Raw genomic sequence first — 16027 nt, forward strand, 5'->3', positions numbered from 1 at the left:
GGAAGAGAGAATCTTAAGCAGGCTCTATGCTCAGTGCAGAGCCTGACACAGGGCTCAATCCCATGACTCCAGAATCATGACCTGAGCTAAAACAAGAGTTGGATGTTCAACTAACTGAGCCACAGGTGCCCCACAAAGAACTCTTAAAACTCAACAATAAGCAAACACACTGTCTGCTTAAAAAATGGGTCAAAGACCTTAACAGACACCGTCCCCAAAACTATAGACAGATGGCAAATAAGCACATGAAAAGATGCTTCACATCATCTGTCATCAGAGAAATGCAAATTAAAACAATGAGACACTACCGTACACCTACTAGAATGGCCCAAATCCAGAGTACTGATGACACCACCAAGTGCTGGGGAGGATGTGGAGCAACAAGAGCTCTCATACATTGCTGGTAGGAATGCAAGATGGTATAGCTACTTTGGAAGACGCTTTGGTGGGTTTTTGGTTTTTTTTTTTTTTTCAACGTTTTTTATTTTTTAGTTTTGGGACAGAGAGAGACAGAGCATGAACGGGGGAGGGGCAGAGAGAGAGGGAGACACAGAATCGGAAACAGGCTCCAGGCTCCGAGCCGTCGGCCCAGAGCCCGACGCGGGGCTCGAACTCACGGACCGCGAGATCGTGACCTGGCTGAAGTCGGACGCTTAACCGACTGCGCCACCCAGGCGCCCCTGTTTTTATTCATTTTTGAGAGGGAGAGAGAGAGAGAGCAGGGGAGAGGCAGAGAGAGAGGGAGACACAGAATCTGAAGCAGGCTCCAGGCTCCGAGCCGTCGGCCCAGAGCCCGACGCGGGGCTCGAACTCACGGACCGCGAGATCGTGACCTGAGCCGAAGTCGGACGCTTAACCGACTGCGCCACCCAGGCGCCCCTGGTGGGTTTTTTACAAAATTAAATATACTCTTACCATATGTTCCAGCAATCTCACCACTTGGAACTTACCTAAATGTTTGAAAGTTTATGTCCACACAGAAACCTGCATTTAGTTGTCTATAGAGCTTTATAAATGATTGCCAAAACTTGGAAGCAACCAAGATGTTCTTGAGTAAGTGAATGGAAAGACTGTGGTATATCTAGACTATGGGATATTATTCAGTGCTAAAAAGAAGTGACCTATCGGGGCGCCTGGGTGGCGCAGTCGGTTAAGCGTCCGACTTCGGCTCAGGTCACGATCTCGCGGTCCGTGAGTTCGAGCCCCGCGTCGGGCTCTGGGCTGATGGCTCGGAGCCTGGAGCCTGTTTCCGATTCTGTGTCTCCCTCTCTCTCTGCCCCTCCCCCGTTCATGCTCTGTCTCTCTCTGTCCCAAAAATAAATAATAAAAAAATGTTGAAAGAAAAAAAAAAAAAAAAAAAAAAAAAAAAGAAGTGACCTATCAAGCTATGAGAAACAAGAAAGAATCTTGAATGCATGTTACTAAGTGAAAGATCTGAAAAGGCTACATACCAAATGATTCCAATCATATAATATTCTGGAAAAGGCAAAACTATGGAGACAATAAAAAGATCCGAAGGAGGGTAGGGATGAACAGGCAGAGCACAGAGGATTTTTAATGCAATAAAAATACACTTTTTGATATTATAATGAAAGATACATGTCATTAAACATTTGTCCAAACCCACAGAATACACAATGCCAAGAGGAAACATAATGTAAACTATGGACTTCAGGAGATTACGATGTGTCAATGTAGGTTCATCCTTGGTAAAAAATGTACCATTCTGGTGAGTGATGTTGATAGTGGGGGAGACTATGCTTGTGTGAGGGCATGAGTTATACCAGAAATCTCTGTAGTTCACTCCTTATTTTAATGTAAGCCTAAAACTGCCCACCCCCAAAAAAGTCTTTTTGAAAAAGGAACAATACTCAAGTATTCAGTATTGCACTCAAGTATCTTACAATTTAGTGAAAAAAGAAGGAAACAGGGACAACCAACTAATCCATGACAGAAGAAAATAAATGTAAAAAAAAAAAAAAAAAGAGTGTAGGCAAAATGCTGGGAACAATTCTGCTCCAATGGGAGTAGAGTTACTGGATAAAAATACAAAATATCCAGGAGCGCCTGGGTGGTTCAGTCCGTTAAGTGTCTGACTTCAGCTCAGCTTATATCTCATGGTTTGTGAGTTCAAGCCCCAGTTTGAGTCCCACGTCAGGCTCTGTGCTGACAGCTCAGAGCTCAGAGCCTGGAGCCTGCTTCGGATTCTGGGTCTCCTTCTCTCTCTGCCCCTCCCCCTCTCACAGTCTGTCTCTCTCTCTCTCTCTCTCAAAAATAAATAAACATTAAAAAAATTTTGGGGCGCCTGGGTGGCTCAGTCGGTTAAGCGTCCGACTTCAGCTCAGGTCACGATCTCACGGTCCGTGAGTTCAAGCCCCGCGTCGGGCTCTGGGCTGATGGCTCAGAGTCTGGAGCCTGCTTCCGATTCTGTGTCTCCCCCTCTCTCTGACCCTCCCCCGTTCATGCTCTGTCTCTCTCTGTCTCAAAAATAAATAAACGTTAAAAAAAAATTAAAAAAAAATTTTAATACAGAATATCTAAATACATTTTTAAAATAATTTAAAGTTTATTCCTTTATTTTGAGAAAGAGACACAGAGAGCACACACACAGGGGAGGTGCAGTAAGAGAGAAAATCCCAAGTAGGCTCGTCACTGTCAGTGAAAAGCCTGATGTGGGGCTCTATCCCAGGAACTGTGAGATCATGACCTGAGCTGAAATCAAGAATCAGATACTTAACAGACTGAGCACCAGGCGCCCCCTATCCAAATAAATTTGACTTCCAGATAAACAACAAATGAATTTTAAGTATGTCCAGTGAAATATTTGAGTATTATAAATTATTCATTGTGTATCTGAAATTCAAATTTAATCCAATATCCTATATTCTTATTTGCTAAATCTGGCAACTCTAAACTTGAGAGGATCAAGGGAGACTTCAGGGTGGAATTGGCACTTGAATTGTGCCTTAAAGGATAACGAATAGGATTTCAACAGTTGGATTTATTAATGCTATTCCAGGCTGAGAAGACAGCAAGAACAAAGGATGAGAGATTGAAAATGTCTGGAGTATCTCAGTAACTATGCATTACAGCTTGGCGATTCGTCTAATGTAGCTATCATTTTGGTGGAATCTAGTTCATATTGAGCCTAGCGACAGATACAGAGAAATGCGCAGCCATATCGCAAAATTCAAAAACTAAGATCTAGGACCCTTAGCACAGTAGATGTCCTTAATTTTCAAAGTACAATTAAACCAGAAAGTGGAGAATTTCAAGGAAGGTATTGTGTTAGTGACATGTTATTATAAGAACAGGAATTGCCACCCAGACCTTTTTTTTGCAAGACAATCATAGTATGTACTACCTGAAGCTTATGCTCAATTCATAAGGACCCTAGTCTGCCTCCTCACGCACAGCAATGAGTCCCAGGAAGCCATGTATGTTCTATGAGGCCTCTGTCACCCTACCCAACGTTGATTGGCTGACTATAAACATATGACTTATGCTGAGCCAATGAGAATCCATATCCAGGGTGTTTGGAATTGGTACTAGAAGATTCTAATTCATTTTGAATTCATCTCTTGAAAGGAGGAGATTCACAGTTATTAACTGTAAATCATTGACTATTACAGCAAAGTCTTATTTCCACAATGGCCTCAAGAATTCTGCTCACTGGATATGATAAGGCTGGAAGCCTGGAAACCTGGAGACTCTTCTGAATTTGATGATCGTAAGTTGGAAAAGTTCTCAGCTTCATGCTAAAAACTTATATGGTATCATACTCTGAAGTGTGCAAATAGGCTGATTATTTCCTTTTGTTCCCCACTAATTATTCCTCAGCCCTTGTCAGGGCCTGGACCCTTGGTCAAGATGAGGCCCCTTTCTCCATATTTATTTATGGAATATATATATATATATATTTATGGAATAGGAGTAGAGATGTATCCTGATCCCTAGGAGTTCTCTGCTCCATGCCTGCTCTAAGCTGTGAGGGCTGTGGTTTGCATTATTGATAAGGAGGCAGAGAATCTGAAAGGTCAACACAGCCTGTTTCTAATACCTCATTCAAGCATGGGCTTGCACACCACACCTGGCCTCATGATTCTAGTTTAGTGAGTTTGGGATTTAATGAGACTCATGGGTTTGAGCTGGTTTTGATTTGTTCCTTTCGAATTCCCACAGAAAAGAATTTTTTTTTTTTTAACGTTTATTTATTTTTGAGACAGAGAGAGACAGAGCATGAATGGGGGAGGGTCAGAGAGAGGGAGACACAGAATCTGAAACAGGCTCCAGGCTCTGAGCTGTCAGCACAGAGCCCGATGCGGGGCTCGAACTCCCGGACCGTGAGATCATGACCTGAGCCGAAGTCAGTAGCTCAACTGACTGAGCCAGCCAGGTGCCCCTGTCCTTTCTTTTCATGTTTGTGAAAAGAGCTGGTAGTTTTTTTTTTTTTATGTTTTTTTTTATTTTTGAGAGAAGGAGAGAGAGAGAGAGAGAGAGAGAGAAAATGTATGGGGGAGGGGCAGAGAGAGAGGGAGACACAGAATCTGAGGCAAGCTCCAGGCTCTGAGCTGTCAGCACAGAGCCCGACGCGGGGCTTAAACTCACGAACCCGGAGATCATGACCTGAGCCGAAGTCGGACGCTTAACCGACTGAGCCACCCAGGCGCTCCCCCCCCCCCCCCCCCCCCCCCCCCCCCCCCCGCCAAAAGAATTTAACAGACTTATCAGGTGAGTTGTCTCTGAATAGAATGCAAGTTAATTGGCTACAGTGCCTTGCATTCACGCATAGTGGTCAGGAAAGAAATTGCTAAGGAATTAACACTACAGGATGATTTCTCTAAACTTACTAGCTAGATGTGGCCTTGAGCCCCATCAGCTTTGGTGTAATTGTGGACAGAGGATGCCTTGAATTGAGAAACAGGAAAAGACCATAAAGAAAGGATTCACTAGTTTCCCGAGGCAGGGAGGAGGGCCATAGGATGTCTTTCTCCTGACATTTCTCTAGCATTCTGTTGAAACTGTATCCTGTTTCAAAAGTCCTGGCGAAAGAATCTCATTTCAGTATGGTTTACAGTAGAAACACCAAACTGGGGAATGTGTTACCAATCTTCAAATCACCCAAGGTGCTAGACAGAAATGTTTTTCATGGCTGGGGCCTACAAAAGGCAGAATCCACAAAGCCAGCAATCCCGTCATATAATCAGCTTAACCAGACTTGCCAAGGTGACATGGGCCCTTACCTAACTTGCTGGCAAAACCTGAGAGTGGCTTCATGATGAAAAAGGCAAAATATCAACAACAACAACAAAAAGGAGTTGGGGGGGGGGGGGCGGGGAGAGAAAATATCTTGTTGGTAATAACAATGAAATCTGTTGTACGGAAAAAGCCCCAGTTCTCTGAACCAAAATAATCTTTCATCAGTGTCCATGTTTAATGCCTTTCTGGGACGATAGGGATTTTTAATACTTTGTATTTCATGTGTGAGATTAATCTGATGTTCCATTTCTCATACCAGGCTCTAGGGAACAATAGTAATTTTCCACTTTGTAAAGATTTCTCTCACTTTTCATCCCACTCAAAGGCAGATGTTCTAAATTTTGAGCATCTTTTGTATAACATGGGGATTCCTAGAACTATTATGAATGGATTTTTAGAAAAGGGTATTGTCACTTAACTCTGGATACACCAGAGAAATTGTGTTATTATGCAGAGTTACATTCCTTCTGAGAGCCGATACTCAGTGTTTTATAGACACGACCACAAACCCTGCACTTAATCAACTGTCCATTATATGCCTGCACATTAGACAGTAAAGCCTTCCAAATTATCAATAAATCACTAAAACAGAGCAATGCAGAACTGAACCACAGACATTTTATTCATTCATGAGTTCCCAAAGAGAGGAATTTTGCAAGAAAATGGCCCAAAAAACTCCCATGGGTAAAATAACCCCAAGATATCCAGAGGTGCTACTCCTCAGCTTAGGAACTAGCTACAAAGTGTAAGAAGAGGCTCCTGGAAGCACAGCAAGTGGGTAGATGGTTGTCTTACCTAACTGTGCACATCAAGAGTCAGGCTAAAGACAGGCACATCTGGGTTCATGTCCCAGCCCCACCACTTACTAAGTATGTGACCTGAGACAAGTTATTTAACCTTCCTCTACCTCAGTTTCCTCATCCATAAAGTGAGGATGATAATAACATCTGCCTGATAGAGTTATTGAGATACAGTTAAATGAGATAGTAATATTAATATCAGTGGCCAACTCTTCCATCCAGGAAACATAGACCACCTGAGTCTTCCAATCAAAAGGAATTCAATATAGGAAATAGGTTATACAGGAGACAATAGAGCTAAGACACCAAACAGATGCCCATAAAGATGCTGTTAGGGTTGGAAAGACAGCAGGGGGCTGTCCTGCAGGAGCTGAAATTATAGTAGGATTTGAGCTGGAGCCATAGAGGAGATGCCACAGGATGCAGAAAAAAGAGGAAGAAATACTCTGGCCTTTCCCCAAACCCACCAGAGCTTCCCATGGCTGAAGCTTCCTGGGAGCTATAGGGTCAAGGAGTCCAGGAAACCTAGTTCCCTCAAATACAGAGTAGAGCACAGGAAGGACAGGGATGGATGGGAGTGCAAACAGGCAGTCAACCAGCAAATGCTGACACATACTGAGCCCTACCATGAATACGGCACTGGGCTGAGGGCTTAATAAGGATTAATTCATTTAAAACTGCAACTAACTCTCAGAACCAGGGCTTGAAGTGCCAAAATAAATGTTACACCTATACTGAAGTACTTGAATGTTATTAAAGCAACCCAATGAAAATAATGGCATGTGGGTGCATCTGCTAGATTGAAACCAAATTGAGGGGAGGAACCATGTCTTACTCGTCTTTTGGTTCTCTGAACATTGTGAGTACCTTACCCACAGTGATCCCTTGGTTCATATTTGTTAACCTAGATGAAATTGTGAGCGAGGAAAGTATGAGTCAGTGAAGTGAGTCTCTAGTAAGTAGAAGAGTATCTCCCATCCTTGCTAGGAGTTTGCGTTTTGTGGTTACTGCACCATCATCACCACCTCCCATCAATATTTTGACATCTTGCTTCAAAAACTATGAATATTTCATAGCCAAACCCGGTAGTATCGAGCGTGCCTCACACCTCTATTGTGGGCGCTAATTGTTACTTCCCAGGAAAGGAACAAGGCTATTTGGAGAGACGGCTGATTCTATGTCTGAGGCAAGAGATATATAGATGAGTCTGGAACATTTTGTAATGCCAGAAAGCAAGAAATCTACCCAAATCAAAAACAACTGCACCATGTCTAAAAGGGTCGGAAGCCAACTTTAAGAGCCTCCCACTAGTTAAAGATGGGACAATTTAAGCATCAATAAGAATAAAAAATAAAAACTATGATAGGCTAAATATATCAAATCTGTTAAAATCCATAAATTCATATGGATACTAAGGGGCAAAAAAAGTCCCTCATTGGTTGTCTGTGGAGAATGCCTGGAAACCAATTGTTACAGGCTGACTTGTGTACCCCTAAATTTCATGTGGAAGTTCTAACCCCCACTATCTCAGAATGTGACTGAATTTGGAGATAGGGCCTTTAAGGAGGTAATTAACATTAAATGAAGTGGGGGTAATTAACATTAAATGGGGGTGAATCCTAATCCAGTACGACTCATATCCTTATGAGAAGAGGAGATTAGGACACAGACACACACAAAGGGAAGACTATGTGAAGACACGGGGAGAAGACAGCCATCCGCAAGCCAAGAAGAGAGGTCTTAGCAGAAAGCAGTCCTGCCGACACATCGACCTTGGGCTTCCAGCTTCCAGAACTACAAGAAAGTTAATTTCTGTTGTTTAAATCACACAGTCTATGGTACTTGTTGTGGCAGCCCCAGCAAACTGGTACACCAGCTCATCGTTCTGAAATTTGTAAGTAAAGGGAAAGACATTCTTCAGGGTAACCAAACAGTTGATGAGGATAAGTTTCTCTTTATGGAATATATTCCGTCTAATAAAGAAGGGATGAGATAATTTTTTTAAAATCACTGATTTGCAAACCCTGTAAAGATACAATGGTTCTAGGCAGTGGTCATCAATAGCAGTGATCATCACAAAAAGAGACAACTAGATAGCAAGGCTCCTAATGGAAATATACATTGTCATCTGTCAATTACTTTTTGCCAAAACTCAAACCTGAATCAGACCAGTTCTCTAGATCTAACTAATAATTCACAGAAAATATATGGGACAGAGGAACGTGTTGAGCAACAAAGGGACGCAATCAGCAAAATTCAGGAAATGGCAAATTATATATGACAAGTGACCTAGTTTCCTCAAAAAAAAAATTACAAAAACTAAAAAAAGGGAGGATAAATCTATAGATTAAAAGGGGCTTAAGATACACATCAAGCAAATTCCATTTATAGTCCTTCAGATTCTACTTCAAACAAACCAATTAAAAAAAAACATTATGAGTGGGGCGCCTGGGTGGCTCAGTCAGTTAAGCATCCGACTGCAGCTCAGGTTATGATCTCGTGGTCCAGGAGTTCGAGCCCCACATTGCGCTCTGTGCTGGCAGCTCAGAGCCTGGAGCCTGCTTCAGATTCTGAGTCTCTGTATCTCTCTGCCCCTCCCCTGCTCATGCTCTTCCTCTCAAAAATAAATAAGCATTAAAAAAATTAAAAGAAAACATTATGAGACAAGTGGGAAAATGAACATCGACTGGATATTTAATATTAAAGAATATTTTAGGTCTTATAGTGATTTTATGCTATGTTTTATAACAATGTTTATTTTTTATAGATGCATACTAAAATATTTATGGGGGAAATGATGCGATACCTGGGATTTACTTAATCTAATGCGAGAGGCAGAGTAAGCAAGTTATAGATGAAATCCATCCATCCATGGGTTGGATGTCATGAAGCTGGATGCTGGGTACATGGAACTTCATTAGAGTATTCTCTCTACTTTTGTGAATACTTCAGGTTTCCAATTATTAAATATTTCTTAAAAAGAGAATGTTCAAATGTTAGAGGTTATCAAGCAGAAGCAAACATGCTCACTCTTACTAGTAATTCAAGAAATGTACAGAAAAATACCTTTTGGCCCATTGAATTAGCAACAATTTTATTTTAATGGTAATTCCTAATAGTAATTTCTAAGGTTATGTGAAAAGACACTTGCATGCATTGTAACAGGAATATAAATTGGTAGATATAACGCTTTTGGAAAGCAATTTTGTAGTATGTAGTGAGAATATTAAAAGAAACATTTCTATCCTATTTAGAAGAGAGAAACCTATTTTTTATGCGCATATTCTTTAAACCCGTAATTTCATAGGATAGTTCCTAATTCCTAATATCCCTAATTCTTGAAATAAAGAAGGAAAAGCTTTATAATTAATAAATATGTCCATTGTACCACTACACCATTATTTATAATAGAGAAAAAACTAGAAACTAAACATGGGTCAAAAATAAAAAAAAATTAATTAGATCAAAATATGATCAATTAAAATGTTTAAAGAGGCCAATCAAAAAGGATGGAATCTTGCCATTTGCAACAACATGGATGGAACTGGGGTGTATTATGCTAAGTGAAATAAGTCAATAAGAGAAAGACAAATATCATATTATTTCACTCATATGTGGAATTTAAGAAACACAACAGGCTGGGGCACCTGAGTGGCTCAGTTGGTTAAGCATCTGACTTTGGCTCAGGTCATGATTTCATGGTTCTTTAGTTTGAGCCCCATATCAGGCTCTGTGCTGACAGCTCAGAGCCTGGAGCCTGCCTCAGATTCTGTATCTCCTCTCTCTCTCTGCCCCTCCTGTGGTCACACCCTGTCTCTCTCTTTCTCTCTCTAAAAAAATAAACATTTAAAAAATAAAAAAAAAAAAAGAAATACAACAGATGAATATAGGGGAAGAGAAGGAAAAATAAGATAAAAAGAGAGGGAGGCAAACCGTAAAAGACTCTTAAATACAGAGAACAAACTGAGGGTTGCTGGAAGGGAAGTAGGTGGGGGGATGGGCTAGATGATGATGAGCATTAAGGAGGGCTCTTGTTGGGATGAGCAGTGGGGTGTTACATATAAGCGATGAATCACTGGGTTCTACTCCTGAAACCAATACTACACTGTATGTTAACTAACTGGAATTTAAATAAATAAATTTTTTAAAAGAGAAATATTTGCAACTTGACTATGTCTAGAATTTTATGTTCAAAATCAATCCCATTCTACCTTTCTAAACATTATCCACTACCATTATCCTATAATAAATTTCTGTTTCAGCCAAAACAAAAAATGTTTAAAGGGTTTGTAACTTGAGGCAAGGTTTATATTATAATAAGTTGTTTTTAAATATAGGATGAAACATTTTATGATTATAACTTATGGTGCAATGGACTTTTCAAAGTTGGAGAGAGAGAAAAAGACAGGCAGGTGGGGAGGGTGGGAGGATGAGATGAGCGGATAGGTGATAGAAGAATGGATGAATAGATACTTTTGTCTCAATGTGACACTGACCCTCCTCCCTTGGTGGAGTTTTGTAACTTCCTCTACCAATAAAAGTGACAGAAGTGCTGCTATTGACTTCCAAGGCTAGCTCATGAAAGACTCCTGCCATTTGTCTTGAGACAAACGGCTTTGGAATCCTGAGCCACCCTACGGATGTTCACCATATCCCCAAAAGACTACGTGGGCAGACCACAATGAGAGAGATAAAGATACCTGAGAAGTCCCATCTACTTGAATCCTCAAGCCCAGGCACCAGACCCAAGTGTAGAAGCCACTAAGAAGAGTCTAGCCCCAGCCTGACAGCAATCACATGAACCACCCAGCCCAAACTCCCAGCTGAGCTACTCTTGAATTCCCGACCCATGAATGATAAAATTGTCATTTTATGGCACGAAGTTTTGGTGTGATTTCTTACGCAGTAATAGATTGCGCGCACACACACACACACACATATATATATACACACATACATGTAAAATATATAACTATATAGAGTAACACAAAAAATATATTTAAAAAAACACCACAAAATATTAACAGTGATCATCTGGTGGGATTATGTGTGTGTGTTTTCTTCTCCTACTTTCTGAATTTTTTGAATGATCATATATTTCCTTGAAAAACAAAAGAATAAATTTTATGTTGAAAAGCATTTCACTGTGAGTTTTTTGGTTTTTTTTGTTTTTTTTTTTTGTTTTTTTTTTTTGGCATCCAGTCTCCTTCAACCAATTTCAAGGGTTCCCACCAGGGTTTCTGGAGGAACGTGTGCAGGTGCATGAAATCAAATACAGCCAAAGCCTTGAGGGATACTGGAGACCATCTCATCCAATCCCCCAGCTGCTCTAAGCCTCCAGTATGCATGCCCATGAGACAACTATTGTTCAGCTTTTCTGTGAATTAAATGTTCCTCCATGACAAGAGATTTATCCGACACAGAGCTAGTTATTTCCACCTTCAGGTTCCAATGACAGGAAGTCTTTCCTTCTAATGAACTGAAAAGTGTCTCTCTGGAGTTTCCACTCACTGGCCTTACTCAGGAAATATTCATGAAGTTCATAAAGCACCTACCATGGGCCATGCATTGTTCTAGGTCCTAGAATACAACAGAGAACAAAACAAAGTCCTTATTCCCAGGGAGCTTAGATTCTGGTGAGAGAGGTGCACAATTACTAAGATGTGTATGTATACATGCACACACACACACACACACACACACACTCAAATATAAAGACAGTACTAAGTGCTATGGAGAAACTAAATCAAGGTAAGGGGAGTGAGAAGAGTACAATTTAAAAAGGTTGGTCAATGGGGTGCCTGGGTGGCTCAGTGGGTTAAGCGGCTGACTTCGGCTCAGGTCATGATCTCGCGGTCCGTGAGTTCGAGCCCCGCGTCGGGCTCTGTGCTGACAGCTCAGAGCCTGGAGCCTGTTTCTGATTCTGTGTCTCCCTCTCTCTCTCTGACCCTCCCCCATTCATGCTCTGTCTCTTTCTCTGTCTCAAAAGTAAATAAACGTAAAAAAAAAAATTAAAAAAAAAAAAAAAGGTTGGTCAAGCAAGGTCACCATGAGGAAAGGACCATGAGGCCTGACTGGAGTGAGGGCACCTTGTGAATGAGGGAAGGACATTCTAGAAAGAGGAGCATCAAGGGTGGAGTCCTGAAGCAGATGCCTGCCTGGCATATCTGAGTAACAGCACGAAGGTGGGGGTGGCTGGTGAGTGGTGAGTACAGGAGAGAAAGGCTGGAGAGCAAGATCAGGGAAGAATGTGAAGGCAGACAGTAGAGATATTGAGGGCCATGCCAAGGACCCTGGATGTCACTCTAAGTGTAATGGGAACCCACTGGAGGCTTTCAAGCAGAGGAGTGATGTGAGCTAATTGATGTTTTCAAAGCATCACCTGGCTGCTGTGTGGGAACAGAAAAATGGCAGAGAAGAGGGAGAGAAGAGGGAGAGAAGGGAGACCAGTTGGGAGGTTAATGCACTAGGCCAGCCAGCAAATGGGTTAGAAGTAATTGGATTCTGGATATATTTTAAAGGTAGAACCAGCAGGACTTGTTGGATTACATGTGGGTGTGAAGTGAAAGGAAAGTCTAAGACAGCTCCAAGTTTCCTTATTTATTTTTTAAAGTTTATTTATTTTGAGAGAGAGAGAGTGGGGGAGGGACAGAGAGAGAGGGAGGGAGGGAGGGAGGGAGGGAGGGAGAGAGAGACAGAGAGAGAGAATCCCAAGCAGTTTCCACCCTGTCAGCGCAGAGCCCAGTGCAGGGCTCACACTCACTAAATGTGAGATCATGACCTGAGCCCAAGTTGGACACTTAACTGACTGAACCACCCAGGTGCCCTGCCAAGTTTCTTTTAAACAAGCAGCCTTGCCTCAATAAATATTTGTGTAAGATGGAAGGGATATACCTATGATTGGTTTGCATGCTCCCCAGAAAGAGAGACTGCCCTTCCCAGGGCAGTTTAATATATTAGATACTAATATATTAAGGACATTGTAGTTAGGATAATGTTAAAATGAATATACCCAGGAACCCAGAAAAGGATCAATAAGGGCTTCCAGGGGGAGAAGTGCCTCTCTAAGGCTTGGATGACTAAGCATAGACAGGTGAAGATCTTTCCAGGGGTGGGACCAGCCTGCCTGACACCTGCAAGCAGGCAACTCAGGGAGGTATTGAGGAACACACCAAGCACCGGGTGTCACTAGAGGTTAGCATGCAAGATAGGACATGGAAGGAACTCAGGATGGAAAAATCTGCAGAGATCAAACTGAGAAGGATCATGGTCATTCTAAGGACCTTGGTTTTTATCCTGAGGACAGTTAGGGCCACAGATATGTGTGAAACCAAAGAGATCTTTGGTAAGACATGGGCCTCAGAAAGATGATTCTGGCAACCAAAGTGTGGAGGAAGGAGTCAAGATCAGACTGGAGGCCAGGAGGCCAAGATGAATGCTGGAAGGCTAGTTCAGGGAAGAAATGCCAGGAGATAATAATGCTAACAGTTGATAGAGGCAGAGAAAGCAGAGGGAAGATGTATTAAGGAAACAGAAGCATTATGCTAAGTGAAATAAGTCAGAGAAAGACAAATACTGTACACTCTCACTTATTTTATTAAGTGTTTACTTATTTATTTTTGAGAGAGAGAGCACAAGCAGGGGGGAGGAAGAAAGAGAGAAAGAGCGATACAGAATCTGAAGCAGGCTCTAGGCTCTGTGCTGACAGTTCAGAGCCCAACGTGGGACTTGAACTCATAAACTGTGAGATCATGACCTGAGCCGAAGTGAGACGCTCAACCAACAAAGCCACCCTTGCACCCCTGTATGATCTCATATGTGGGATCTTTAAAAAACAAAAACAAAAACAAAAACAAACTCATAGATACAGAGGACATATTGGTGGTCACCAAATGTGGGGCTGGGGGTGGGCAAAAACGGGAAATGGGTGAAGGTGGTCAAAAGGTGCAAACTTCCAGTTACAAGACAAAGAAGTCCTGGGGGTGTCATGTACAGCATGGTGACTACAGTGAATGACGCTGTGTGATAGATTTGTAGGTTGAGAACAGAGTAGATCTTAAAAGTTCTCATCGCAAGAAAACAAATGTGTAACTATGTGTGGTGATGGAATTTAAACTTACTGTGGTGAACATTGCACAAAATACACACAAAATCATTATGTCATATACCTTAAACTAATATAATGTTATTTGTCAGTTATATCTCTATTTTTTTTTTAATTTTTGAAAAAAATAAATAGAGGGTAAAATGGGCAGGTCTTAAGGACTGACCAGATGTTGGGGTGACTGACTGTGGTATAGGATGGCTCCAAGTTCCTGATGTGAGAGATTGAGGTAGAAAATTAGGGGGAAGACAATGGGTGTACTTGGACTTTGGAGGTTGAGTTGCCTGAAGGACACACGCAAGTGACTGGTCCAGCAGGCGGTTAGATATAGAAATCTGAAGCTCAGGGGAAATGTCATGGCGGGGAATAGAGACATGTCCATGTCATTCTGTCCCTTGGGGCTCTACAAGTCAAATCTGATTTGTTTTTCACATGGAGGCCCTTTAAATACTTGGGGACAGTCATGGCATTCTTCAACCCCACCCCGCTGAGCTGCCTGGAGGCCAGACGCTCTTAGTTTCTCCCAACACCACTCACTTTGGGGGCAGTCAAGTTGAGTGGTGGGAATCCTTGCTACTCAAAGTGGCTTAAGGACCTACAACATCACCTGGGAGCTGTGAGAAGTGCAAAATCTCAAACTTACCCCAGATCTCTGAATCAGAGTGTGAGTTTTATTTAGCAAGATCTTCTGGTGATTTGTGCACCACGCTGGTTTAAAGTACAGACTGGATTCACACAGCCAGGGTTTGTACTCTGGCCCTGATGCTTATTAGTTGTGTGGAGACAGATTATTAAGCCTGTCTGTGCCTCAGTTTCTTTTTCTATCCACTGGGAATGATTTTAAGACTATTGCATAGGGATGTTATACAGGCTTAAATAAAACAATCCAGGTAAAGCACTGGATTGTCAGGCACAGAATAAGTATGACTTTATTATTGCTGACAGGGCTCTAGCCCCCTTGTTGTACTAACCAGCCTTCTCTGAAATGCCTCTAATTTGCCTATGCCGCTTTTAATCACCCAGAGCCGAGAACTACCGCTGACTGTGGTCTGGCCAGCCTGAGTAAATTGGACTAAGTTCCTTCTGGAGGCCCACTGTTATACCTGCTGCCTTCAAGTACCGTAGAACAGAGTATGTTGCACATAGGGTAAGAATTAAGCTAGGGAGCCAGACTGCCTACATTTGAATCCTGTCCCTATAACGCTGCAGCTGGGAGGCCTGGCACAAGTACTTTAACCCATCGGTGCCTATTTACTAATCTGTAAAAATGAGATAAGACTAGTACCTACTTTGGGGGCATCTGGGTGGTTCAGTCAGTTAGGCATCTGACTTGGGCTCAGGTCATGATCTCACGATTCGTGGGTTTGAGCCCTGCATCGCGCTCTGTGCTGAAAGATTGGAGCATGGAGCCTGGTTCAGATTCTGTCTCCCTCTCTCTCTGCCTCTCCCTGACTCACATTCTCTCTCTCTCTCTCTCTCTCTCTCTCTCTCTCTCTCTTTCTCTCAAAAATGAATAAACATGAGAGGCAGGAGCTGAGGTGCATCACCCAGGCCCTGTTCAACGCTCTGTGTGGGAGCATCTTCTGCACCTTCCACAGCCCCACCTACTTCCCAAGGTGCCTTGTGCGCTTCTCTGACATCTACATGGCCTCCCTCCGGTTGTCTGTCGACTACGGTGTGGACGTCACCTTCTACGCACACTGCACGCCCCAGCAAAGGAGGTGCTACTCTGGATGGACCAGCTTTGCACTGGCTGCGTGAAGACGCCCTTGCTTGGTGACATGGCCCCCATCCGCAGAGGGTACCTTTATTGTCCAGAACAGGTCCTAACCCCTCCTGCCCCACCCACACTAGGCATCAGTCC

The sequence above is a fragment of the Neofelis nebulosa genome, chromosome 8 (assembly GCF_028018385.1).
Source record: "Neofelis nebulosa isolate mNeoNeb1 chromosome 8, mNeoNeb1.pri, whole genome shotgun sequence".
NCBI classification, from domain to species: domain Eukaryota; kingdom Metazoa; phylum Chordata; class Mammalia; order Carnivora; family Felidae; genus Neofelis; species Neofelis nebulosa.